The sequence below is a fragment of the Athene noctua genome, chromosome 4 (assembly GCF_965140245.1).
Source record: "Athene noctua chromosome 4, bAthNoc1.hap1.1, whole genome shotgun sequence".
Taxonomy (NCBI): domain Eukaryota; kingdom Metazoa; phylum Chordata; class Aves; order Strigiformes; family Strigidae; genus Athene; species Athene noctua.
Window position 1 is genome coordinate 4,725,660 of NC_134040.1, and position 26,219 is coordinate 4,751,878.

The following is a 26,219-nucleotide window of genomic DNA, read 5'->3' on the forward strand; positions in this document are numbered from 1 at the left end:
TTTAATCTCTTGTTTACTGGTTCTGATAATGAAGTCTTGACCTCCCAGCAGATGGGACTTGCAAAGCAGTTCTGCTTACTGCTAACAGGATCCGTGGGCCAGACTGTGACTGAGCATGTGGCTTTTACATCCAGTGGAGTGGCATATTGGGTCAGGGACTACAGGGTGCTGAAGTCAGAATACCTCTTGGAATTATTAAACACACACACACACACACGCACCACAGCAAAATGATGACTACAGTAGTCTCTGCTTTGCTGTGGTCTCACCATGTATCCTTCCAGACACTGTTCAGCACAAGCATGAGCTTCCAAAACTCCTTAAAACCATTTAGATTAGTAGGCAACTCGAGAGCAGTCCAAGTTGCTATGCTTTATCTTCTGATCATGGGGTGATTATAGGTGTGCTGCAACTTTGAGATAATGAATTTTAACAAGAACGTTGGATCGCTTTGCAAACAGCAAATGTGGCAGTTGGAAGGTGGTGTTTGCACATCTGTATCTTACGCTCAAGTTTCTTGACAGGGTTGATTTAAACTGCATGCTCAGAAAATAAAAAGAGTAATTCTGATGCAGTAGAAGGGAAAGAATTTAATAGATCCATTGATTTGCATTCATTGCAGTGTGCTTAATTTACTCAATAGGAACTTCTGTCATGTAATCACAATGCAAGCCACAAATTGTTACATACCCAAGAGAAAACCCTATTGAAGATGCAGGCAGAGTGTATCCTGAGGCAGCTATGCACTGTCCCCTGTGGCACCGCTCACTTTATGATGCTTTCTCTTGTGCCAAGCAACGCACTCGTGGCCATAGGTGATGTCTGTCCCCGAGGAGCGTGTGTGGCTGTGCTGGTACACCACGGCCACGTCCCAGATGTAGTTTGTTCAGACTCCACATGGTCATGCTGCCGGGTGTGAATGTAGAGCAGATGGGCTGCTTGGGGACAATAATACACTTGGACACTCGCAGAGTCACAGAAGCTTTGTTGCACAAAAGCATTCGTGGAGGCACCAAGAGGTGCTCATATTAAGATCAGCACCTACCTTGGAAAGACTTAGAGTACCTGTGGCAGATGATAATTCAATTTCTGCTCTGACTGGCCTTTTGGTAGCACCCACCTTTCTCCATCAACTTCATGAGGAACCCAAGCTATGGTATATGCCCTCAAGTTAGTTGGCAAATACCCATTTATATCTTCCATGTGAGGGTTTGATAGTACCAACCACATCTACTTAGCACTGAATGTTGTCTTCATTACACCATGTCTGACTTGGAAGTTGCCACATACTTAAAACAGTTGCATGTGCTCCACTGGCAGGCGAGCATCTTGATTTCTGTGCCATTTTGCATTTGAGGGGGTGTATGTGTGTGTGCCATGCACCCAGCTGCAGCAGGAGTTTGGTGTTTGGCATCAGATGGAGGAGGCAGCATCATTGCCCATGGAGCTGGATTTGTAAGGCAAAATCTAAAATTAGGGGTTTGCTTTCAGTCCTCTCAAGTCTTTCCAACTTCACTAACATCAGGGTCACATTCTTGAGGTTTTTATAGTCTGAACGTCACATTACCTGTTAGGAGACCCTGTCTTCAGAGTTTCCAAGCCGTGGCTCTGCACACCTATGTGCAGACCCTCTCCTGGCAGGGCACAGAGGCAGGCGAGCTCACTCTGCTGGCCCTAAAACCCAGACAACTTAAATTCCAAATTCAGGCAGTGCGCTGACTCAGCTGTCACCACCGCGAGTAAATCTGAGCCCGATGGTGAGATCCGTATTTATTTAGTGTGCGCTAAGGGCAGACTTCCCTCGAGTCAGCGCTTCAGGGCTCAATGCATAGTGAATATACATTGAAACAAAAGATAAAACTTCTGCCTTTTCCACCAGCTCACAAAAGCCTTGATATTAAGAGAAAAACTGAAGAGCAAATTTCCTGCACTGGTGCTGACCGTGATGCCAGGAGTGAAAATAAATTAAAGAGCTTTTTACATTGCCAAAGACTTTCAAAAATTATTCTTGCAACAGCCCACATAGCACTGAGGGCTTAAATACTTTATTGACCAAATTGGTGTTCAGAGTCTTTTGCAAAAACTAGGAAAGGGATTGCATCAATTTATCTTTCCCATGTAATATCCTTTCAGTCATATATCTTTAGGCAAGGCTGGCTCTTCAGGTGTTAATATTAAGCTGCTGAACTGCATTTACTTTTTTTTTTTTTTTTTTTTTTTTGATACAAGTGAGATAAAAACCCATTTGCGATGTCCTGTAAAATCCATAGTGTTCAGAAGTGTAACTCTACCTGTGGTATTCAGGTAATATGAGTAGCAATTTTGACAGGTGCTCCACATTTTGTAAAATACCTGTGGACTTTTAGAGTTAAATCTGGCCACATAACAAGCTGCAGTCTTTGGAAGCTGGCTGCTATCTGTGGCCAGGCTGGTTTCTGCGCTCTGCATCTCTTTTCCAGGTCGGTACAGGATTTTGGAGCAAAGCTGCAGGAATCCCACTAGATGGAGTAGGGTAGCAGCAGTGCTGTATAGGTTGGGCCATAAAGGCAAAACCACGTGATTGTCTGCCAGGGAAAAAGAAAGAGAGAATGGAATGAGGGGTAGAAGAGTGAAAAATGGTATATGTGAAAAAACAACTAACAGTGTTGAGGAAGACGATTTTTTAAAAAGCAAAACAAAGGAAATCTGCATGGGAGATGTGCAATAGTAATACAGAAAAAAACAAACAAACAAACAAACACCACCCCCCCAAAAAAAAACCAGACAAAACCCCCAAACTAATGAAAACAGATGTTGGATCTTATTTTTAAGTCCCAAGTATATATAGGCTTTTTAAAATCTATATTTTCCTATGTTTCTCCTTTCTCCATATTTCATCATAATTGGAAATAAAAAAATGAGATTTTTTTTTTTTTTGTCAATAAAATTATATTCTTGTCTTGAGAGTCTTACTTAAAGCTGAAGAATCCTCAGGAATGCATTTAAGTCAGGAATGTTCTGCAATCATAGTTTTAATTTTTTAACTTCAGTAGGGAGGATTTAACTTCACTTGACTACTCCAGAAATATTCTTAAACTACTTTACCATGTGGCTGAGCTCCACTTTTATTGCTCTGATTTTCTGTTTTATTTTCTTGTTGATGCAAGGAAAACTAAGGTGTTCAGTTGTGATTTTTCCATTGCTGCTGCATATTTTTGTTGAAAAGAAATATTATTTCACTTGCAACGTAATATGAAACCTAAGTATAAAGACTACAGCTTGATAGTCAGTGAACGTGGCCAACTCCATTACAGCTTGCCTTCTTGATCGTTTTGGGGTGCTAGGAAAATGTCATGGAAAAAAAGTATGATGCAGTTAATCAGATGCTGGATGATCTAGATGAAATTAAAGTGAGATAAATCAGCAGATAGTTGTAATTTAATATTTTTTTCTAATGCAAGTGTTCAAGACATGTTTTTAACTTACAAATTGCAGACGAATTTAGGGTATCTTCCTCCAGCAAAAAAAAACCCAACTACTACAATAAGTCCCATAAAAATCAGTAAGACCCTTCTCAGATGTATGGAGGATTTTGATCAGACCATATGGTTCTGAGATTGCATCCTTGATAGCATCATATTAATGACATCCATTTCAGGAGAGTTCTGTGTGGTTCTAATTTCTGAAACTGCAGATACATATTTTAATAAAAGAGCAGCTGGGGTTGTGCTGGTAATCTGCTGTGGTTTACATAAGAATTTCCTTTAGGGGAGAGCTTCACGTTACTCTTTTTGTGGTAAAAAAAAATGTAATTCAATAATTTCAGTCGGTTGCTCGTTTTCACTCTCGTGCTGCGCAGAGCTGCCCACCAGTTGTGCTTCTCAATGAAATTATTTATGGGACTGGGTTAAAACCTTGATCAATGAAGACAGCCACATTAAAAAAGAAGGGTGTTCCCCAAAAGAGATATTTTTTTCTTAGTACATATATTCTAAAGCTAAATGTATTTGTGAATCTCTGCTCACCAACGTTCTTGTACAAACTTTTTACATCTTTTAAATTACGCATTCACAGCGGTATATCTTAAAGCTGGAGACATGATCAGCTGTAGGGAATAAATGTTTGGAGGAGACAAAGGAAAGTCAGTCTTGAAGGCAGTCTTCAGTTACAGAATATCTGCCAGTGCCCTGTTATGAAGCAAGAGTTCCATTGTACTGGTGTGGAGTCTCTTAAATGCTGTTACTTGAACAAACTAAAGCAAGTCATCACTGTCTGGTGAATCCTAAAATGTGGAAGAAAGTGTGATCAACAAGCACATTCCATAAGTATTGCTAACAGGGTCGCTGGTCATGCCACCAACATGTGTAGAGGCAACAGAAAGGACAAGTTCAGAATTAAGGATTTTCTACCCTATCTTGGAGAGAAAACAGGATTTGAAATTATAAAGGCACTAATATAAGTAATTATATGTTTTTGATGACTCTTGCCCTCAATGGGTTGAGGTCATTGTTCATGAGCTCTCCACATTTTCTCTTGCATGGAATAAAAAATTGAAAGAGTAGACACTGCAGTGTTAGAACTGTGATATCTGGGAATAGCCTTGAAAATGTTAACGAATCTCTAATTAGAAGCAAGAGTGTTCATGGGAATTGTGAATCATTTGCTGAGAAAAGCAGATCTGAGCAAATGAAATGCCTCCAAATAGCAAGGACAGAGAGCTATACATGGAATTTGAGTACAGGCTGACTTCATCTTGATATCCACAAAGTAACAAAAGACGTTGGTGGCAAAGGAAAAAAAGTAAGCAAGACTTCGATACAAAAGAAAGCAAGTCAAGAAAATATAGAGCAAAGTTGGGTAGTGCTGTACAAATTTCAGGGATAATACCCAGCACTGAGACAGGCTGGACAACCCAGATTCTGCTTTCTGATTAGTTGTCCATTGCATAGTGAGATACGCAGTCACAGAGCAATTGGGTTGGAAGGAACCCATGGAGGTCTCTGGTCTGAGCCACTGCTGTGTTAGATCAGGTTGCTCAAGTTTTGAATATCCTTAAGGATGGGCCCAGAATAACAGAAATCTAGAAAATTGAAGTATCAAAAAGGAGACGGAATCTACTAAGAGATAATGAGGTTGTGTTGGCAGCCTAATACAGCAAAGGAGACAAGAAACGGAGCTGGGCAATGAGCTGATGGTTCAGCCCTCAAAAAGTCACATATATTGGGAAAGACAGCAGCTGAGGCTGTGATGAGTCAGAAACCATATGCAGCAACTACAGGCCTTGGACAGCAGAGCAGATGTAAGTATAGTAGAGAATTATAGAAGTATAGTAGTATGGTAGGAAAAGAGGGGCTGATGTTAGAGCCAGGCAGGTATAGAAAAATTTAGTGCAAGAAAGTGAAATAAAACTAGACATAAAGGCAATTCAGAGACATTGTAGGCTGCTGTCTGGTGGAGAAAACTCATCAACGTGAAGTCAAGTCTCATCCAACCATGAAAAAATAAACCAGAATTAATTCCTACTTGAGAACTTACTTGAGTGCACTTGAAAGGAAAGAAATTAAAATGTGATGGCAGTCAATACCATGTCTTTGTGCTGAACTCTGTCCCGATAAACCTGTGGCCCCACAGGTCAGGAAATGCGTGTGTGAATGGAATGTGAACAATGCAAACAGAAAAAATAAGGTGCAGTGACATGTGTAAAGCTCAAAGGAAGGAACGAGTGTTGCAAGTGTCTAGGATATGAAAGAGACAATAAAAAATAATATGTATAGACACACACACTGGGATGCATATAATTGCAATTTAACTGTGGATACAACATTTCAGTATATACTAGTTATATACTTACAGCATGTACGCCGGTATTTATGTTGGTAATGAACCAGGCTAGCTGTACAATCAAGAAATTACCCAGTGTAAGGTGTAGAGTGCTTAAATTACCAATAATGCATATTTTAGAGTAAAGCTGGAAAGAAGGAATTTGCAGTTTATTGCTATAAAATGGAAATTTTGCTTCTTTCTAGTGAAACTGATGCTTGTTCTGAAATGGCAGAAATACCTACAGTATACTGAATCAAGACAGAGTTGATGGCCAACATTTTCAGTAGGAGTGAATGTTTTCAGCACCATTCTTTTCTTTTTCTTTCTGTTTTTTCCCCCCTCCTTTTTTTTTATTTTTTTTCTTTTTTTTTTTTTTTTTTTGTGATTTTGATTTTCCAATTTCAGATAACGTCAGTCAGTCATTTGGGACCACTGAGGTGCTCTGCGTTTCTAGAAATCAGAGGCAGCTTACCTTAAACTTTACAATCGGCATTTGAAGCTTTTCAGTATTCATATATTCCTTTGGGCCTGTGTAAGCTTGGGCAAAGACGCAGAGGAGTCAGCAGCGGGATGTGGAGTTTCTGCCTGTCATTTTGCTCCTCTAGGATTTTACCGATAGGAGAATTATGTCAATGAGAGGAGTCTTGCTGTATCCTACAATTTAGGTACATGGCAATTCAAGCACACTCCAGCTCCTCTGAAAATACATGAGAAGCACAGGGTAAGAAAGAAACCAGATTACTATCACCAGCACATATCCAATCTGTTTTCTATTTGGCATGTATTTGGGTATATTACAAGTTTTACTTTCTTTCTGTTTCTTATTTTATTAGGCCTAAAACAAACGGAAACTTAAAACCTGAACAAAAGATCTTCTATACCACTGAAAAATATCTTCTTCTTGTCTTTGTGTTGTGAATTAATTATCTGAGAAGATTGTTTAGGTTTCAAAACCTGTCACGCTCAATACAAAGAACAGCTTACACTGCCTCCTTCCTTCAACTTAATGTGAATGTTATGTACAAGATAGCTGACACAGAGTTATGATATTATCGGCATCATTGAACTTCTTGCACTTAATTTACCTCATTAACATTTTTATTACATGTTGTTACTACTGCATATTTAGAAAACAGAGTTGTAAAGTCATCCAGTTCAGGCTAAGCACTTATATATGGCTGAGGGATGTCAACCTGCTTTCACTGTCACATTAAACTGGATTAAATAGTTAGGCTTTCCAGCTGCTCTAGTACCTATCCAGTTGGCAGAGGTGTGGAATAATCTACTACTCAGGGTTTTCCAATTTTCAAGATCACATTTCTACAGTCTGACCAAACGATATGCTAGAAAGAAAAATGGTGTGTTGACCACGGGACCGGTATTTGATTTCAAGCTTTGATGCACCAATACTTCAGTAGGAAATGATCTTGATAGGATGACAGTTTGCAATCTATCCTCAGACAGCATGAAGGTTGTAAATTACTACACCTGGTTCTTTACCGTTATTTCTTACTGATAATAGGTGGGAAATTTTTGTGTGTGTTTATGATGTTTTATTGATTGAGTTACTGAAGGTCACAGATACCAAAAAGTTGGTTTCTTCTGCAGTTAAGTTATAGCTTTTAATGAGTTCTAAAAGTATGTTGATTCTGATAAGCATGCTATATTATCATCCAAACTTTTAGAGTTCCAAAAATTCGTGGAATTAAATTCTACTAGAGTTCTTGTAAATGGTTTCAATAAGTATTTTTTTGTATGTTATCCGGGTATTAGGAGCATCTAATTTCACTTTAACTTCTGTTCAGTGGTAAAGAACTGAAGGTCGTGTCATTCCTTTAAAAACCTCTTTTCCTTTTAATTTTCAGAATGGTCTTTGTAGCTTATGGACTGAATGTCATGATTTTTTAATGATGATAGAAATGATATAGGAAACAGAAAAATACATTTTTTTTCATAGAGTTCCTAACACTCTGTAACTTTACTGTAGGAAGCTCAACTTAGCCTTTAAAACTGAGTTTATTTGAAATAAATTTCTTAGATCAGTAGTCTCTGATTATTTCATTTATAAATAGCTTCCTCTACATTAAAAAAAAAAAAAATCACATTCACTTTAGATACCTAATCATTACTAAAAACACATTGTAGAATATAACTTTGTTATGAGCTTTCTGAAGCAAAAAGGTATATCAAACTCTTTTTATAAAAACTGTGAATCTTTGCAGAAATTTTACTAATGATTTTTCCTTTTGATTCTTCTGACTTACTAGGAGGTTTTAAATCTCTTTCTAATTCGATTATATCTTTCTCCATTCAATCAATGCTAATAGGTTAATTTATTTTCAGCTATTATTGCTACTTATTTGGTACAAAACCACCAGGAGACAGTTTGCGATGAAGCATCATTTTGCAGCAAGCAATAAGCAGAGTCAGGGTGTGAGACAGCCTCTGCCATGGAGCATTTAACAGTTACACTGGGTAAGTCAGCGTGGGTAAAAAAAATGCCTTCCTTGCAAACAGAATGGCGAAAATTAGTGTTTAGATTGGTTAGCTTGCTCGATTTTTCAATTATTCCTTTTTTTAGAGCAGCCACTGGAAAATATTTATATGGAATTAAGGGGTGAGAAAAGAACCACTAAAGACTTAGGGGTAGTGAGAATGGGAAAGAAAACCTGAGCATAGGTGGAGGGAGGATGCTTCAACAACACTCAATCTTTATCAGCATGTTTAGTGATGGTCTCTGTGGTCTGCACCAGTAAACTATTGGGAGTGTGTGGTTGTCAGACCATACACTTAATATTGAATTTTCTATTCTTCTAACTGTTTATTGTGCAGCTTAGCCTAAACATGGCTAGTTATGTCTCTGCTTTATTAAGGCTTAGTTAAACAGTTTGGAAAGCCTTCTGAGTATGGGCAGAGCTCTTCCCACTGTGACCTTCCGTACAATCTTTAGATTTTTACAATTCGTTTTAAGAATTACATTGCTATCACTGATGTATCGCCTCCATGTCTCAGCATCTTTCTCAGCAGCCTTCAGAATCAGCATCCAGGTTTAATTTTCCCTAAACCACTGTTTATTCGTAGAGAAGGTATGCATTTCTCTGAGGACTGCATCCCCATCTGGTTATCACTGCTATGCTTAGAATTAGACTTTTGCTCATCCTAAATCAATTATTTCTAACAGGTGCAAAAGCATAATCCCTTTGGTACCTGGCACCAAGCAGAGTTAAATGGAAAAGACATGTGTAGGTTGGAGGACTGTTAAAGAGTTTTTTAAATCATTTACATCAGATTCTGGTTTGGTTACACACAATGTCAGTTCAGGTGCTCTCTGAAAGCTTTTTCTTTTAATGTTTGTTTTTAAGTTAAAACGTCCGGATTGCAAAATGCATACACCTTACTAAACAACAACAACAACAAAAGGAAGTTTTATTCATTATTGTATAGTATTGTACTTGTACAGTTCTCTAGTCTGCTTTTCCCAGAATTTGCTCCCACTGTGCTCTTCTTCCCATGTTCCCAAAATGCGTATTTTCAGTCTTGAGGAAAGAATGTAGAAGAAAACTCCAACTGTCTGCATGATTTGCTGTCCCAACATCTCAGCCATGAGAGATCTCAGCCTTGATGATCTGAAATAGTTTACTGAAAGGATCCAAGAAGAGCTTGCTGCTTGATTAATCTAATAATGAAGCATCGCAGTTATCTAGGCTTAAATTAATATTAATAGAGTGCTATTTCTAATCATGAAAACAATCTTTTTTAATCAAATCATTATTTCATACGTTGATCTTTGAGGGTTTCATTTATGTCTTTCATTTTCACAGTGCCTTTGTTGTTTTGTCTACATGTAGATACACATATATGTGTGTGTGTTTCTGTGTCTGTGTACCAGAACAATTGCTAACGATGAGGGTAAAAAGCCATTTCTTATCCCATGAAGCCTTCTTGTGGAATGCAAAAGGTGTTTTGAAACACAGACCCTTACTACTTTTTTAACACAGGATAACTGAGGGATGTGGGAAATGCAGACTTTGGTGTACCAGAATACAGGAATCTGAATCTGGCAATCAAAACAATTACCAGGACAGTAAGAGTGTGGAAATAGTGTCTCCCATTGCAGTTTTCAGTTTGTGTACACAATTAAAGATTCATTGGTCCACATAGAGAGGAATTATTTATTCTGCCTTTTGTCTGTCTGAATGATTTTCTGTCTGTCTTCCTCCTTCCAGAGAGTGCATTCAGAAGAGTGAAGACAAGTCTTGACAAAATTGTAAAATATTGATGAATCAGGGTTCTCTAATTTAAAAAAACCCAAACAAACAAACAAACAAAACAAAACACACACACACATACAAAACCCAACAAAACCAAAACAAACCAAACATTGACTTTAGGCTATCTATGCCATCTATTTTCTGTTTGCAAATAATTTACAGAGACAAAGAACTTCCTTTTTCTGTTATGGAAGATCACAGCATCTTTTAAGATAACGTTAGAAAAATATGCAGGTGGTAAAATTATTGAGTTGTGTGATTTATGTAGGAGTTCTCGGCGCTGTTGTTTATGTGTCATTTTGAGGGAGATGATTAGCATGGAAAGAACGTGTGTCTGTAGATCAATTTATCTTCCTAGACGAGTTCTATTGTCATCTGTTAGCTTGAGAGACAGAGTATCATGGATGGGTCTAGAAAAAGTAAATAACAAGGCTAGCTGAGTATAATGGGTTTATGCCATAACTATCCTGCCCATCTTAATGAGTGAAATAAAGTAATTCATTAATTTGAATCTCAGATGGGTATTCCCCTGCACGTGACTTAGTAGCGCTAACTCTGAATAGCTCAGGGAATCTTTGAATCCACAGAATATTTCATAGCTCTGCAAAATCGTGAAGGAGCCGCCTCTTTTTCCTCACAGTTGTGATTTCAATTATCTTCAAATCTATGGTTGTTATATTCGGAGGACTTTGGCGTTGTGTCTCCTGCTGGTTCCCACATGCGGGCTGCTTTCAGCTATAAATGCTGAGCTGTGTTATGCTTATTTTCTGGTTTTGTTTCATTTTGTCGCTGATACTTGTGTTCTTAATGGAACTATTTATTCCATAGAAAGAAGTGGAAACATCTTTCTGGGAAAAAAAAAAAAAAAAAAAAACAAACAAAAAACCCCAAAAAAAACAAATATGAGGAGTGTGAAGTTTTGCAGAAGTTTTGAGCACAGTGGAACAGGACTGTAGCAGAGACTGTTCTGCATTCTCACGTAGAGCATTTGCTGTCTAGCATCCACATCTATGATAGTGTTGAGCATATTATAAAGCTTGTATAAAATATTCCTTTTGAACCCATTATAAGACTCCAAGATTAGAAAGTAGGGAGCAGGAAAAGGCTCCCTGATTTATAGAAACCTGTCCCATTCTAACATCAACCACCAACTTACAGCAACCCTTTCCTACATAGACCAAGTTTCATCTTGAACATCCTATATTCCAACCCCTCACGCTAGGATTTTTTTTTTTTTTTTATTTGTTATGTCCACTTGTTGATATGTACTATTAACTGAAATAGTTTGATAGATAAGGAAAATCTTTCCTCAACAGGAAAAACCTCCTTGTCTTGTGTCGTGGAAGACGGGGAGAAATGCAGTGTTTCTGATAGATCTGGATGACTTCATAACTCAGGAATGATAGGACCAAAACTTATGTATGTGTAAATTTGGCACGAAAAAATTGATAATATTTCTGCTTAACACTGTCTCTATTTATACTGTAACTGCACAAGATTGTCTGGATGAACTACCTGTCAAATTCCAGTGAAATTCTATGCTGTTTCTTTTTCACTGATTTTCATGTAGGTATTTTGAAGTCAAAGATCCCCAGACAAAAAACTTCAGGCTTTTGATTATCAACAATGGCTTTTTGATCTTCGAGTGACCCTCAGAGCTGAAAACAAATTTCTCTTTGCAAAATGTGAAAAGAGACATCTAAAGCTTCTGAAAGGCAGGGATAATAAGTACCAGTATGTAGAAATCCCACTTACAGCCAAAGGGAAGATGTGAGGAGAAGAGTTAACTGTACACGATTGTACCAAAGTGCTTTATGTCTGCTATATTTTCTGTCTGGTTTAAATAGGTTTTATTACTTTGATATGCTTTTCAAAAAAAAAAAAAAAAAAAGTAGAGTATATGACTAACTAGCATTAGACTTTGTATGAAAATCAGCAAAATCAGGCTATGGCATATCATTTAGGAACCAAGATACTCCTTTTTTACTTCTCCTGCTGATCATGTTTTTGCCTGATTTTAATCTATCCTAAAAAAAAAAAAAAAAAAAGAAAAAAAAAAAAAGAAAACCCACCCCACAAGCAAAACCACTTTCTCTTGGCTGAGTTCAAAATTATCCACAGGAGGAGAATTCATAGGCCACCTACTCAAAGAAGTGCTTTTGAACACCCTCTAAGAAATTTCAGTTCATTAGGGAAAGACCAAAAGCTACGAGTACAATAGGCTATTAAAAATGGGTCCTGGGTCCTTGTAATAAGGGAACATTAGTTGAAAACGACTCCCAAATAAGCAGGGAAAGCAGACCAGCTGATCCATCTTTAAGTGAAGGATTACAAAGCAACCTGGCAGGACTGTTTCTTCGGGGTAGTGGCCAGCTATTTGTGCCATGCTGCTTCCATTTGAATGAAAAATCAGACGCCTTTCAGACTCTTATTGTTCTCCACGTCTAGTGCTGTGGTCGATGCAGGGGTTTTTGTTACTCTTTTGAAGGTTTCAGCACAAAATGAAAGATAAAATAGCACTCATAAAATAAAATTGAATTGTTAGTCTGCATAAATACAGTAAGTACTTATCAAGCTGCTGCAGAATCTTGACAATGGCTGTGATTTTTCTCCCAAATGGTGGGATTTTGGCTGGGATTGGATTATCCTTGCAGTGACATAAGATCATGGGTCACTAGATCTATCACTAGTGAATCATTATGAAAATTTAGCCCTGCCAAGACAAGAAAAATCCCTTCCTCTCTGCACCACTTTTCTTTGGGCATCTTTTGCTGTCTGCAGACTCTGACAGGAGTATACACAACATTTAAAAGTGTAGAGCAAATATTTATTGGCTACTACACACAGCAGATTTCTCAGCTAAATACTACTCAGCTACGCATTAGCACGGACACTGCCCTGCCGCGATAGCCAGTGCTGGCTTGGAGGTTGTCAGCCAGGTGTGAAAGGTTTCTCCTTCATTGCTCTTTGGAACAGCCTTCAACTCCTTATTGTGATTTTTCTTTTCCTTAGGATTTTAGCTAGCTTTTCATAGCAGTATTTTTCTGCTTGAATCTTTAAGCTGTATTTTTTTGACTCCAAAAGAAGAGGTGAAATCTTGAAACAGTGATGGGGGAAGGAGCAGGTAGGGAGGTTGAAGGGCAGAACTGGTGATGGAGATTTCAGTGGGGAAAAGAGTGGATGTGGGCTTCACAGCAGGTGAAATGGAAGCTGAAAGACAAGAATAGTTAATATGGAACCAAATGTTTTGAGGCTAGATGAAAGCTAATGAAAGAGGGGAAAAAAAAAAAAAAAAAGTGAAAGGTTTTTTCCAGTAATGTATTTTTTTCCCCCGTAAATTGGAGGGTGAGCACAATGATTAATTGTTGCATGTGCCATCAGGATCAAAAAAAAAAAAAAAAAAACCAACAAATGGCCACAAAATTTTTTTTATAAAGTATTGGGGGTTTGGGTTATTAGCAGTTTTCCATTCTGCATCAGGTCTCTGTATTACTCTGATGGAAACCAGCAGAGCTCCTCAGCAGTTAATGAAATCGAGCAGGGCACATTAAGCGTTAATTTGGCCCTCTAGATCTGGTCTGCCTATGGCTGGACACCAACATACTTTTGTGGAGTTCTGTGGGGTTAATCCTACCTCAGGCTTATAAGAACTTCACTGCTTAATTCAAAATATTCAAAGTATTTTTGAGGATATTAACTCAGCTTGTATCTCTGGACAGTCACTCACTCTCCTAATTGCTTAAATTGCTTCCTAAAATTGTCTAATTTTAAAACTCTGACAATTTTTTGTAAATACTGTATATACACATCACTTCTGTGCCAAACTAACAATATCAGTGGATCAGGGAGATGGGGAATTGGATAATTTTTGGCTCTTTAGTATTTTTAAACTGCTGGTTCATCCTCTGCAGCTGCCTTGCATTTTATAGGTGCACTAAATTTGATGACCGTGAAGGGTTGTTAAACAATATACTGTGATAAAAATAGTTCCCTTTGCTGACATTATATGTTTTTTTCTAAAGCAGCTCCATAAATAACATCAACAAAAACTACTTGCACTTTTTAATTTTTTTTTTTTTTTTCCAGAATTTGAGACAGGTAAACTAAATTGTCTCTCTAGGACCAAGAGCAAAAAGAAGCACATACAAATGATGGACTTGGCCCTCTGGTAGTTATTCATACCGAATATCCTTTTTCTTGCAAATACTGTTATTTAAAGACACTGGACTTTTCCATGCCACTGTTACTGGACGATGTACCCAAGAAACTCTTACATGATATCTTCTGACAAAGTTTTTGTAGAGCTGGACATCCAAATACAATTAACAAATTCCTGTATGTATTTCGGGCTAAATGAAGTAATATGATGCTTGACAAGTGAATTGAAAGCATTAGCTGACCCTGATATTTCTGAAGAAATTTCATCTAATGTCAGGATTATAGAAGCTTGCATATAATGTACATAGTATGAAATAAGACCGATATTAAAATGAGACTTTAAATAGTATCATTTAAATAAAAGATAAGCATTCAATTACCGTGATCTAATAGGTCAAAGAGTTAGCACTGTGGGACACGCTGACAATTTCAGTAGAAAAAAAGTAAAGGAGACAATATATTCTCATGAGTCAAGAAAGGAATTACAATAGAACAGTATTTAGAGGACAGACAATGTAGGGAAGCTGATAATAAGCTATATCCTAACAGGAAAGGTCATTCGAAGAAACAACATCTTGATTATTCAGCTAATCAAAAGAATCAGGAAGGCACTTTTACCTGCTATTGTTTCACAACTTCATACAAGGACATATACTATCTACTAATAAAAGTATTGTAATTACATGTCTACACTCTGTCTTCCAACCCTTATCCTTCGTATTGAAGGTGTGAAGTCAAAAAGATTGTATAAATTGCAGAAGATAGCAGGAGGACAGATAAGAAGAAGTGAGTGATATGTTTTATTCTGAGTAGTTAAATGCTGGGATTTTAAAGTGGTTTGAAAAAAAAAGTTCAGACATTCAGTGAGATTTCACTGTCTCAAAAGTAAAGTTGTAAAAATCCCAGCCCAAAAATATGTTACAGAATTCTTCTTTCCTCTTGTGTTTGTTTTAACTTCTGAGGTTTGTTTTATATGTCCACTCTTCTTTGGGTAGTTCTTTCCCTTACATCCCAAAACACTCACCATGTAGATCTATTAAGACTCTCTAATTCAAATCGGTTAGTTCAAATCTCTGACTTGTATTGGAGTCACTCTTTAATATCTTCCTTTTCACTGCGGAATGTGAAATATTTCATTATCAGCTGAGCTTTTATAAATACATATGATACTTATTGCACATTCCTCTCCTCTGAATTGATAACGATAATATAATGGATGAATTATTGTTCATTTTCTTATACATATGCTTAGTAGCAGTGTGTTAATTAATGGTCTAACAACTCATTTGCTTTTCATAAAAGTCCTCTTATTAGAATAGAATAGGATTGAATTATCAGATTCCATCTTAACAAAAAACAAAAACCCAAACAAAAACCCAAACCCCTCCATATCTTGAAAGACTGGTTTTTTAGATTCAGATGTACTTTTCATACTTGTTGTCAACTACTTGATCGTAATGAACAGTCCCAGGGAAGTTGCTCGTGGTAGGAGGCACTGTGGCTTTTGGAGTGAGAAAAAGAGAAGAAAAAAGAAAGACATTTGAGACATTCAGACTCTCATCATGTGGTGCTTTGTTATTTTTGCTTTCTCATTATTTCCTACTGTTATAGTACTTGAGTTATAGCATCCAGATAAAATCTCTTTAATTTCAAAAGGCAGTTACAGATTTACACAATTTGATAGTATTTCTTGAAATCTTGCCATTTCTGCTGAGAGAAAAAAAAAAAACTGCCTCGACTTGTGTAAATAATGTGGGAAGGGGGAAAAAGTTGACAAGATGAGCTCATAAATCAATGATGATGGAGAGAAATCTGTCATCAACTCAGCTGAATTAAAAATTGAAAATAGTGGTTTTGCAGTTGTCAAAAGAATAATAATTATGCCAGATTTCAACTTCTGTGGCCTGGCTTAATTTTTTATTCTTATTTTCTTAAAATGTATGTATAAAAATGGTTTGGTGATATATTACAGCAATTTTAAAAATAAATCCTCTTTATTTTTGCCATTTTGTTTTCCTGCTCCTGTAATAGCATGCATTTATAAATCATCCACCTTAACAATGGTTTTAAAGTACATTTAATTAAAAATTTACAGACAAATTTAAACTTCATATTTATTTTCCAAGAGCCGATGAAAAATTCCTGTGAACTGCACCATCATATCATTTCCGTTATGTTTGTGAAGGAAACGGGAAGCAGATCACACATTATTTGTCAAAAACTTCTTTACTGTGCCTTGGCTTTATAGACTTTTCTGCTCCAATGATGAAAATTGAACATAATTTTCACATAAGGCCTTACAGTAATAGATTATTGCACCCTTTAGAATAAAGAAGTAGAAACAAAACTTATAGGAAAAAAGAGGTTAAAAAGCTATTCCCAGCAATGTATGTAAGTGCAGCAGAATCAAGCTCTGCCTGTAATCCGCTCTCAACTATTTGCTATGTAATGGTTGGAACAATGCTTGAATCTTACATTTGGCAATCCCTGACTTTGTTTAAGGCTCGATAATACTTGACATTGACATCCTGTCATAAAGAATTAGTTAAAACATTGGATCTGGAGCAGCTAAGGAGGATGTGATATGTATGTAGGTGTTTGAAAAGCATGGATATGAAAAAAGAAAGATAAATTGTTGAAGATGATTATGTAACTGTTCGTTCCAGTGGTGTGTAACTTGGTGAGAAGAATGAGATGAATCCAGGAAGGATTAAGGCTGAAGTTCAACGATGTCTTGATTAAGAAGATCAAGACAAATACAGAATTACTCCAAGCTCAGTAACGGTAATAAGTAAAAGTCCCTTGACCAGTTTGCTTGTAGGAAAAGATAATGTCCTGGTAATGGAATTAATACATATTATGCTGAAGTCAATAAGAACATATTGCTGTCTTTTCTTGTATAAGGACTAGATGACTTTGCAGATATATTGTGCTTCATTTTCTATGCATCTGTGAAAATCAGCTGCCTTAGTCAAGTCTTCCTTACAGAAAGACATCTCTTACCAAGTAAGACTTTACCAAATCTTTTTCCGTGCCTTTCTTTGAATATACACCTAGTAACTGAAGAAAACTCACTTTGTTTAAAAGTCTGAGATTCAGAAACAGATAATCCTCCATCTGGCATAGGGTCATGAGACAATGGGCAAGAAGAAAGTGAGACACTAAATCACCTGATGTCATTGCATCAAGTCATTATTGACGCCTAAGATCTGTGGAGATGTGTTCTTTTTTTTTTTCCTGATTCTACCTTTTAAAGTTAAAAACATAGATTTTTTTTTTGTCCTACTGAATTAAGAATATGTCTTCTTAGAAATTTAGAACAATCTCGCCATCGTAGATCAGACTTTTATTACATTCTGCATATATCTTCATTCTTCCCCAAAAGCAATCAAACAAAAAGACAAAAACACTCAGGTGGAATGAGATTCTTTTCCAAACGTTGTGGTTGCATCATCACTTTCTTTGAAAGGTAATGTGTCTTTGTCTGATCTTTCAGCCATAAAAATGAAAACTGTTCTAAAAAACAAGCTGGGATTCCTTTCTGGAGGATTAAGTAGTTCATTTGTCACGGAAGTTTTGTTAGTTTGGCTGCTGACAAGTCAGAAAGAAAAATGTTTTAGCAAAGCCATATAAAGATCCCAGTAAAGGGATGCTTGCTTTTAGCAGCAGGATTATTATCTGATAAGATTGCAAATGTCTTTGGGCTCTTGGCCAAATTTTGACTAGTAATCACTGCTAGGCCTTCACTAAGGTTATATGTTTGGAAAAGGCAAAACAATAGCATAAATTAATTAAAAATAGATAAGTAATGAGGAACTAAAGGAACTATTGTCTCTGTCCTTAAAGACTCTTTCTCCTAAAGGCTTGCTCTCTTCACTGCTCGTGTATTTTTAGCAGGGTGGGCACACTCTTAGCTTCCCTGGTAAAATTAATTCTAAGAGCTGCAAAGGAAGCTGATAAATACTGACTCCTTGATAATATTAAATTGTTGTAAATGCAATACAAGTAATTCAAAGCATTCTTCAAGATTATCATGACTAATAGTGAATAGCATGGCTGGAACAGAAATATCAGTCAGCATGAATATATATATATCCCTCTCTATGTATATATAGTATATATAAACTTGTGCATATGCTTATATACGGGGAGAGATTATATACGATCCTTACCGTGTCTGTGCTAAACTGAATAGTAAAGAATCAAGGCCAGGCTGTGAATTCATTAATTCAGCTGGTGATTGCATTGGAGCTAAGAGATGAACTGCTGCTTTTAGCAGTCTTTGAGTGTCTATGTGAAATATAAGAATGTTTTATACAAATTACTCATGTGACCTCCCAAATAAATTGATTGAATTCGAACTCTTGGCAGTCCTTGCTCTAAAGTCTGAAAATGAGGTAGTTAAAAAATAAGGTTCATAAAAAATATATATTTAATCCTGAATATACAAAATAAAATATCTAATGTGCAGTAATCAGCATTTCTGTCTGCTTCCACGCAGTAATCATTTTTAGGAATAACTGTAATGAAAAAGCAGTAAAACTCAGGAAGTACCGGGCTATGGTTACTCACACATGCATGTACAAAAAAAAGTATATCCAATCAGATAGTTTTTAGCATTACATTATATATATATATATATATATATATATATATATATATATATATATAAGTATTCTCGTTCATAATGTGTCTCTAGATTATTTCTCTGGATTCATTTACGTAATGGAAAACTTCCAGTATTCACAGATCTAAGTATTACATCAGTCTGGATTTAGTCAGGGATGTCATTAAATCCAGTCTAATTTGCTTGAATTAGGGCTGAATGGAATCTTTCTAAAGACTGAACTTTTCCAGGTTCTACTAGCTATGATATAGCTTTAATGCTATGTAATTTTGCTTACCCCCCAAAAAAAATAAAAAAATCAAGTCTTATGTACAGAATGCAAATGAAGACACAGAGTATGTCCCAAAGAAATTACAACCCAAATAGAAACTGGATCAAATGCCTAAAAACCTGATGTCACATCTATACTTAGAAAGTTGATATATTTGGAAGCTTTTCCAGCTTAATATACTCCTTGAGTAACAGTGAGCCTTGACGATGCAATGCGTTTGCAGGAAATGTATGCATCAGATTAGCAAAAAGAGAAGAGGAAGAGTTGTAGTAGAGAAAAATTTTTAAATGGGGATGCGGCTAGATATGAGAATTTAGTCTTAAAAATCAGGTTTGTAGCCAAAGGAGATACAGAGTGAGAGACCCTTTCTTAAGAGCTCATGTGAAGGTGTTTTTCCTAGTAATAATATGGAAAAGGAAAGAGTTGGAGGCAAGAGAGAGTTGAGGAAGAGATGCTTGTGCCAGGTGTGAAAAAAACACAAGAAGGGTTGAAAAAAAATGTAGCCAAGAAAGATGTGGTGAAATGAAAGATGTTTAAGTGGGAAGGTGCATAAGAATGGTGAACATCCCAAAGGCACCAACCTTGAAGACAGAGGAAAGGACAGATTTGTGTGTGCACACGACTATTGCAAGGCAGGAGGGGAAAGAAAAACACAGAGAATTTGTGACAAAAATCAGAAGTTTGTGTGATATTGACCATTTAGGCTGGCCCTGGGGTGACTAATATGTGAAGTCTTTTCATTTGTTTCCATGGGCTTCGCATCAGGGTATTAAAAAGGTTTTAGCATACTCACCAGTTAAACAGATTCATATCTCCCCTCCGAATATTCATATTCTCATGAAAGCATTATTCCTGATGTGTGCTTTATTTTGTTTAATTGAAAATGGATGTACAACAAAGATCAGAGCTTAAAATTATATTTGGGGTGTAATTTAACCCCGACATGTTTTACACAGTACTGAATTACATGATGTTGTTTGAGACACTCTGAAGACAGCTTTGACTTTTCATTATAATTAATATAGTTCCTCTCAGCTCTGTAACGTCTCTCAAATGCCACTTTACTTGGGTCGCATCCAGAAGCAGCACTGCGCTATTGCCAGGAAAGCTGCCATCCTCTGGAAGGGATAAGAAAATGAAATCCCTGTCTTCAAATGGAAAAAAAAAAACAAAAAACAAACCTCAATATACTGTCAAAAATAATGTTGTTTAGTAGAGTCTTGTCTGATACATCTTCGTTCCGATGCCTAAATTATTTTTTGAAACAAAATTGTTGTCTTAAAATAATTTCTAAAAGTGCTTTCCCACAGATGTGTTTCCAGACTGTAGTTTATGAGAGGAAGGATTTATTACTTCACAGCAAATGACTGGCTTATTCCCAGTTTTAGGTCACTGTAAAGTATAACTCTGGTACAGAACATGGTTAAGTGTCTGGCTGAAATAGGCAGACAAACTAACAACTCTGTGTAAATGTATGTACGTGTGGTAAATTCAGGGGAATGAGCAGCTTCGTTAAGAGAAAAGTGGTTCCTTAAAAGAAGAATGTAGTTTGGTGTATACGTGGTATTGAGAGAACTGAACTTTATGAATGCAACTGAGATATTAATGAAACAAAACACAGACTATAGTGAGGGGGAAAAAAAAAAAAAAGTATTTTAAAATTTATTTGTAAGCGTCTATATGCATAGTTTCAATATTTATACACAAGAAAGCAAGATCATAAATATGTTTCCGTGGTCTTCTTCCCTAAACATTTTTTCGTTACAAAATACGCATCTTTTAAAAAAGAAATGACTAATTAAGGAAGCAGAAATTCTCTAGAATAGGATGTAGGTGCGTTATAGCATATCATAATCTGTTCATAGGCCAGCTGTGTATAAGCAGGATCCATTCCCTAACCACATTTGTAAGACCTTTGCTGAAGTATTGTGTCAATTTGGGGTACAGACTGCAAGAAAGATGAAGCCTGATTGAAACAGAAAGTAAAAATAATGATCAAAGACCTAGAAAAATATAACTGATGAGAGAAGATTGAGTGAACTGGTGTTGTTACGTCTGGAGTAGGGAAAATTGCTCCCATTTTTCCTCTAGGTCCTGAACTATGTAAAATGCTGCTGCAAAGTGGAATAGAATAAACAGGTTTCATTTTCTTGCTGGACAGGAGAAATAGTTCTGGAATAACATTGCAGCAGGGAAGGTTCCGATTAGAATTAAGGACAATGTGTTAGGAGTGAAGAGAGTTCAGCACAGAGTATTGCCTGAGGGTGCTACAAAATCCTTATCACTGGTAGATTTTGATAACAGCCAAACTTGTGTCAGGAATAATACAAATGATTTTGCCTTTTTTTTTTTTTTTTTTTTTCAGGAGAGTTAAGATGAATAGCTTCTTAAAATGCATCCAATTATATTTTTTTCTATCATTTGAGCAGCTAAATAACAATATTTAATACACTTGTATATAATATTTTAGAAAATGAAAGTCTAAAAACATCTTTGAATTAAACTGTACCATATCCTTGTGTTGAACCTATCTGGGATTGTTGAAATTGTAGTTCTGTTCTGAATACGAAAAATCTGAGTTAGGGGCATCCATTCTGTCTCCTGGCAGTCTTTCTTCTTTGAACTACTGCAAAAGAACAGAAATTATTGGAACAAAAGGCAAATAAAAAATGCAGGGATCAAAAATAATCCAATTTATGAACTAGTAGCTTAATAAAATAAAACGAGGGACTTACACCTCTGTTCTACTCTGCCTTTATGTTATGCATAAAATAAGGAAATGGAATAAAGCTAACATCATATGTCCTTGTTTCTCTCTCAATCTTGCACTTTATTTTCAAAATCGCCAAGCAGTGCTCTGCCTGTGCTGTCAAGTCAACAGGAATTTCCATTAATCTGAAGATAAGTAGTGTTAAGTCTATCTGTATTGTATTATTGACAATATGTAGATGTGCTGAATGAAACCTGAGAGCTTGCGCTTGTATGAGCGATACCACATTTCAGATCAAGCCTTGCCGTAAGATTCTCACTATAGCTGCCTACCTGCCTGACAGACGGTTGATGGCCACTCAGTAATTTCACAGTTCAAATCGGTGCAAATGTACCAATCCGTATGTACCTCTGGATTTTTACACATTAGCTTTAATGTAAAGGTTTCTTATTCCCTGCCAATGACCTTAATCCAATTTAATGATTTTATTACATGTCAGTTTGTGTGCTGTCAAAAGTTTAGGAATACATGTGCATGCCCATATATATTTCACTTAAACAGTTGCGTGTGTAGATAAATTTAAATTAAGGAAATTGATGAGATGACAGTGAGTGAAAAAGGTCTTAGTTTTGCAAGATAAAATACAAAGTGTTCTTGTTGTTCCTCAGCGGCAATGTAATATGGACAGTCATTTGGAAGAGTCCTAATACAGTTCAATAGTTGCAATAAAGGATTCAAACGCCAAAATTCTTGGCACATATAGAAGTTATTTCATCTTCTGTGCTGAACTGTATTTACAGTTAGAAAATGCTTTCTAATATGTAACCCAAATATCTTTTGTTGCAAATTGAGCTGATTACTTCTTATCTAACCCTGCATAGAGGACGATTGAACAGTTGCCCTTACAAATTATTTTAAAACCTCGTGTCTTTTTTCAGAGCCGCTTTTGTCTAGAATAGTTTCTTATTCTGTGACTATCATCTGATGCTATCCTACTGGCTGTTTAGACTAGCCTAAAGTGGAGATACTCAATTAGCTTTAATTCAGCCATTTGATATGCTGGTGGTTGTACCTTATTACAAGGAATTCTTTTTTCTTTTCTGACATTAAGCAAATCTCTACTTTCAAATGACATTACTTACCTACTTGAGGAAATTACTCTGAAGCAGGGTGTGAATTTAGAGTGCAACAATTCCTGAGCCCTGATAGGAAACTTTATTACACAATCAGTCAGAGATAAAGGACCTCGCTGGAGGTGATTTCAGTTATTTTAGTAGAATTTGCTGCTGAAATTATGGCTGTTTCTGGAAGTAGCTGTTCAAAGCCACTTTCAGCAAGGTGCTGTCCTCTCTGGTGGGACATATGTGTCCTTGCGTGGCTTGGAGACTCTTCCTCCTCGGCTCTGAAATAGGAGTTCATGCATCTCCTTTCTGTATGAGGAAATCTTGTGTCCGTAACCCCGGCCTCACACTCCCAAGAATCCTCCAGATCTCTGGGATGAGCTGATGCACCCTTGCCAGCATAATTCTGGAGAAACCTCAATCATCTTTGAAAAATCTGAAACCAGCCAGCTGAATACACAAATTTAGCAGAAGCTTCCAGCTAAGTGGAGGCTGTAACTTCACTAGAGAAGTAGAAACCTTCTGGATTAACCAGACTACCTGTGATCTGAGGATCAAGCCTTTTAGTTACCATGGCAGAAGTAAAACAGCAAAAAAATATTTTTTTTTTGTTTTTCTTCTTTGATGGCCCTGATATATTAATTTAAACTCTCTTTATGCTACAACCAATCTCTTTCACAGAGTTTTAAAAGAATGGTCTAATGGTCCATGTTTATATTTTATTAGCTGTCAAACACTGTCTAACAAAGGTTGTCACTGACAGTGAAACAAGACAACAACAAGGTTATTTAGGAGCACTGTATTGATAGGTGAGAATTAAAGATTGGTATGAGATTTAACCAAGCCCCTGATGGAGTGATGTGTCTAAGAAAAAAAAAAAATCTTTCTCCAGATCCATACAGACGTGCTCTGGTTTAATCAGCATCATCAACGCAAAGCTCCCATCTGTAGAAGTGAGGTGTACTCCCACCAGAGAGGCGAAGGGAAAAAGCTTCGTAACCAGAGAGGTGGTTCTGATTTCTCCGTGATACTGGTGTAATTGTCAGTCTTTTAAATTCCTGTGATAAAATCAGACTTTGAAATTAACTGAGCCGAGCTTCCAACTTCTCAGGACAGGTCTAGAAATAATCTGTGGGCTATGAAAAACTTAGACCAAATAGGAAGATTGCAACTGAGCTCCTGTTATTCACAATCAGTTTGGCTTCCTACAAGGCTCCTGTGGTGAGGAGTGTAATCAACTCACCTACAGATACTGTGATTTCAGACGTTAATGCCACAGCATTTCTAGGCCAACCTCCATTCTCTGGGAAAACACAGCACTTGATCCATGTTTGGATAGGGAGATGTCCTGCTGTTCACATCAGATGGAAACAACAATGCTAATGTCAGCTTCCCATCAGCGACCCTAGATTTGTGTTATACCAAAAAAAAAATCATGTCTGAAAAAAACCCCCCGTGACAGAATCAGCCCAGCTATATGATTCACCAATTTTTAAAAATACATACAGGCTTTTACGTTGTGCATTAAATTCAGGTATAGACAGTTAGTGCTTTATTAACCACCAATATTGTATTTAAAATCTTGTGTCTAAAACTGGGATCTTTGCCTGTGAATACTCCTACTCCTTGGCAAAGCTAGAGAGTCAAGACTATGAGTCTTGATATAGGTTTGTGGCAAATGCCAAATGTGTTCCTGCCTGATTTTGTCATGTCAGCTGCCATTCTGCATGAAGAACTGTTGAGGAAATGAGGGAGATCTCAGCTGCACAATACCGAAGTATTAATTTAATTATCATATCGGCAGAGGTATCCTTGTAAGAGGTTAAGATAAGATTACTAGAGATATAAAGAAATTAAGAAGTCTGGTGTTTATTTCGAGGAAGGCGGATCCTTTTATATACATTTATGTTTTTTCACTTATGTTAAGAAGGATTCAGTGAAAGGCACTGAGCTTGGCCATAAACCAGCATTACAGAAAACAGGATCTTTCCGTTGCCATTACCTTGCTTCTAGATTCAGTCTTGTAGTGAATTGAATGCTGGAAATCTGATGAGGTTTTCACTATCTCAAATAGTCTGAAAGTTCTGTAGAAAAATTGTTTATCTATTTTACTATTGGCATTTTTACCAGCTTTCTAGTAACCTTTAGGCTTCTGATGGGCCTGCTTAAAAATATGTGTCTATATGATGATCCCCACAGGTCTTTCCAGGGATGACAAACTTGACCGTGACGTAACTTCTTGTCCCAGATTTCCTAGGAGGCATCATTTAATTCTTAGCTGCATTATTATGTCTCCAAGTACACACTGTCAGTAGCTGTTTTGTGTGGGGATTAAATGTTGTCGATCTTGTAATATGCAGTTTCCTTAATTTTGTGTTTTTCTTTGACATATCACTTCACACTTAACTATAAATAATAAACTACTTAGCTCATACATATCAATAAGAAAGTCTGTTAGAAGTGAGAGATTGCTTGCTTAATACCAACAAGTACTTTGGAGAACATCAAATCCCCTGACAGGTGAGTGTTGCCACAAGGATTTATTTTGTTCAGGCTTTAACTAAAATAGCTTCAGTTGCATTTTGCTATTTAAGCATATTGAAGTAGAAGGTTATAGCAAAATGATTCATAGATAGTAATTGCATTTCCCAGCTTACCTCTTTTCATAAATGAAATCACAGATTCAATTTGTACTTGATCTTGAGCACGACAATGTCAATATTTGTATGTTCATCAGTTTAACTAGAAAGTAGATTTCTTTTGTTCGTCCTCAAAATATTTAGAAGATTTCAGACACATGCTAGTGTTGATTTGCTTTTTCTCCTCATAAGATACACAGAAATGTGTTTCTATATTTGGAATATTTAGACTGTTAATTAAAAGAAGCATCTGGATTTTAAAGCAGTAAGGGAAACACAGCAAAGGTATGTGTTCTTATACTGTATTTTTATATGCTATATAATTAGCATCCTACAACAGGGGAATCTGAAAAAACATTGAGCCCTGCCTTGTATCTGGAAGTTGAATCTTAATTAACTCATCTTTAGTTGCAGAGATAACACACAATCAAATCTGTTGTTTCACTAATTTGATTAGACAAAATCATGTTGAACTGAAGGAACAAGAACCAGAAGTATTTTGACCACTCGCTATAGAACAAATGTTCACAGTGAACGTCACAGCGCTCTGGAGTGAGTTAAGCAACTTAGTTCATTTTCTGGTAGAGAAGAATAGAAAAATTAAGCAATTTAGGTAAAAT

General features: G+C 36.6%; 1 protein-coding gene across 2 annotated transcripts in view; it reads left to right on the plus strand.

The window, feature by feature from the left end:
* CTNNA2 (catenin alpha 2) overlaps positions 1-26,219 on the plus strand; it is a 526,704-nt gene that overhangs the window by 314,432 nt on the left and 186,053 nt on the right. The gene's annotated exons all lie outside the window — the stretch shown is intronic.